Genomic DNA, 3,142 nt, shown 5'->3' with positions numbered 1-3,142 from the left:
AAGCTCCTTATATTCTTCAAACCATTTCATGCTCTTCTATTTTTTCATCACCGCTTCATGCTCCTCCTATTTTTCAGACCATTTCATGCTCTTCCTATTTTGAGACCGTTTCATGCTCCTCATATTTTTCACACCTTTAGAAGCTCTTCGTATTTTTCTCACCTTTTCAGGCTCTTCATGTTTTTCAACACCGCTTCATGATCCTCCTATTTTTCTGACAGTTTCATGCTCCTCATATTTTTGACACGTTTTGAAGCTCCTCATATGTTTCACACATTTTGAAGGTCTTTATATATTTCACACCATTTCAGGATCTTCATGTGTTTCAACACCACTTCATGCTCCTCCTATTTTTCAGACCGTTTCATGCTCCTCATAATTTTGACACCTTTTGAAGCTCTTTATAATTTTCACACCTTTTCAAGCTCTTCATGTTTTTCAACACCACTTCATGCTCCTCCAATTTTTCAGGCCGTTTCATTGTCCTCATATATTTGACACCTTTAGAAGATCTTCATATTTTTCACACATTTTCAGGCTCTGCATGTTTTTCAACATCGCTTCATGCCCCTCCTATTTTTTAGACCGTTTCAGGCTCCTCATATTTTTCACACCTTTTAAGCTCTTCATATTTTTCACACTTTTTCAGGCTCTTCATGTTTTTCAACACCGCTTCATGCTCCTCCTATTTTTCAGACCGTTTCATGCTCCTCATATTTTTGACACGTTTTGAAGCTCCTCATAAGTTTCACACATTTTGAAGGTCTTTATATATTTCACACCATTTCAGGATCTTCATGTGTTTCAACACCACTTCATGCTCCTCCTATTTTTCAGACCGTTTCATGCTCCTCATAATTTTGACACCTTTTGAAGCTCTTTATAATTTTCACACCTTTTCAAGCTCTTCATGTTTTTCAACACCACTTCATGCTCCTCCAATTTTTCAGGCCGTTTCATTGTCCTCATATTTTTGACACCTTTAGAAGCTCTTCATATTTTTCACACCTTTTCAGGCTCTTCATTTTTTTCAACACCGCTTCATGCTCCTCCTATTTTTCAGACCGTTTCATGCTCCTCATAATTTTGACACTTTTTGAAGCTCCTCATATTTTTCACACGTTTTGAAGGTGTTCATATACTTCACACCATTTCAGGCTCTTCATGTTTTTCAACACCACTTCATGCTCCTCCAATTTTTCAGTACGTTTCATGCTCATCTAATTTTTGACAACTTTTGAAGCTCTTCATATTTTTCACACCTTTTCAGGCTCTTCATTTTTTTCAACACCTCTTCATGCTCCTCGTATTTTTCAACACCACTTCATGCTCCTACTATTTTTCAGACCGTTTCATGCTGCTCATAATTTTGACACTTTTTGAAGCTCCTCATATTTTTCACACGTTTTGAAGGTGTTCATATATTTCACACCATTTCAGGCTCTTCATGTTTTTCAACACCACTTCATGCACCTCCTATTTTTCAGACCGTTTCATGCTCATCTAATTTTTGACAACTTTTGAAGCTCTTCATATTTTTCACACCTTTTCAGGCTCTTCATTTTTTCCAACACCTCTTCATGCTCCTCGTATTTTTCAACACTGCTTCATGCTCCTCCTATTTTTCAGACCGTTTCATGCTCCTCATAATTTTGACACTTTTTGAAGCTCCTCATATTTTCACACGTTTTGAAGGTCTTCATATATTTCACACCATTTCAGGCTCTTCATGTTTTTCAACACCACTTCATGCTCCTCCTATTTTTCAGACCGTTTCATGCTCATCTAATTTTTGACAACTTTTGAAGCTCTTCATATTTTTCACATTTTTGAAGCTCTTCATATTTCTCACACCTTTTCAGGCTCTTCATGTTTTTCAACACTGATTCATGCTCCTCCTATTTTTCAGACCGTTTCATGCTCCTCATAATTTTGACACTTTTTGAAGCTCCTCATATTTTTCACACGTTTTGAAGGTGTTCATATATTTCACACCATTTCAGGCTCTTCATGTTTTTCAACACCACTTCATGCACCTCCTATTTTTCAGACCGTTTCATGCTCATCTAATTTTTGACAACTTTTGAAGCTCTTCATATTTTTCACACCTTTTCAGGCTCTTCATTTTTTTCAACACCTCTTCATGCTCCTCGTATTTTTCAACACTGCTTCATGCTCCTCCTATTTTTCAGACCGTTTCATGCTCCTCATAATTTTGACACTTTTTGAAGCTCCTCATATTTTTCACACGTTTTGAAGGTCTTCATATATTTCACACCATTTCAGGCTCTTCATGTTTTTCAACACCACTTCATGCTCCTCCTATTTTTCAGACCGTTTCATGCTCATCTAATTTTTGACAACTTTTGAAGCTCTTCATATTTTTCACATTTTTGAAGCTCTTCATATTTCTCACACCTTTTCAGGCTCTTCATGTTTTTCAACACCACTTCATGCACCTCCTATTTTTCAGACCGTTTCATGCTCATCTAATTTTGACAACTTTTGAAGCTCTTCATATTTTTCACACCTTTTCAGGCTCTTCATTTTTTTCAACACCTCTTCATGCTCCTCGTATTTTTCAACACTGCTTCATGCTCCTCCTATTTTTCAGACCGTTTCATGCTCCTCATAATTTTGACACTTTTTGAAGCTCCTCATATTTTTCACACGTTTTGAAGGTCTTCATATATTTCACACCATTTCAGGCTCTTCATGTTTTTCAACAACACTTCATGCTCCTCCTATTTTTCAGACCGTTTCATGCTCATCTAATTTTTGACAACTTTTGAAGCTCTTCATATTTTTCACATTTTTGAAGCTCTTCATATTTCTCACACCTTTTCAGGCTCTTCATGTTTTTCAACACTGATTCATGCTCCTCCTATTTTTCAGACCGTTTCATGCTCATCTCTTTTTTGACACCTTTTGAAGCTGTTCATACTTTTCACACCTTTTCAGGATCTTCAGGTTTTTGATCACCGCTTCATGATCCTCCTATTTTTCAAACCATTTCATGCTCTTCATATTTTTGACAACTTTTGAAGCTCTTCATTTTTTTCACACCTTTTCAGGCTCTTCATGTTTTTCCACACCACTTCATGCTTCCCCTAATTTTCAGACCGTTTCATGCTCCTCATGT

Source organism: Dama dama, unplaced genomic scaffold (genome assembly GCF_033118175.1).
Source record: "Dama dama isolate Ldn47 unplaced genomic scaffold, ASM3311817v1 ptg000093l, whole genome shotgun sequence".
Classification (NCBI taxonomy): Eukaryota; Metazoa; Chordata; class Mammalia; order Artiodactyla; family Cervidae; genus Dama; species Dama dama.
Note: the sequence above shows the minus strand (reverse complement) of the source record.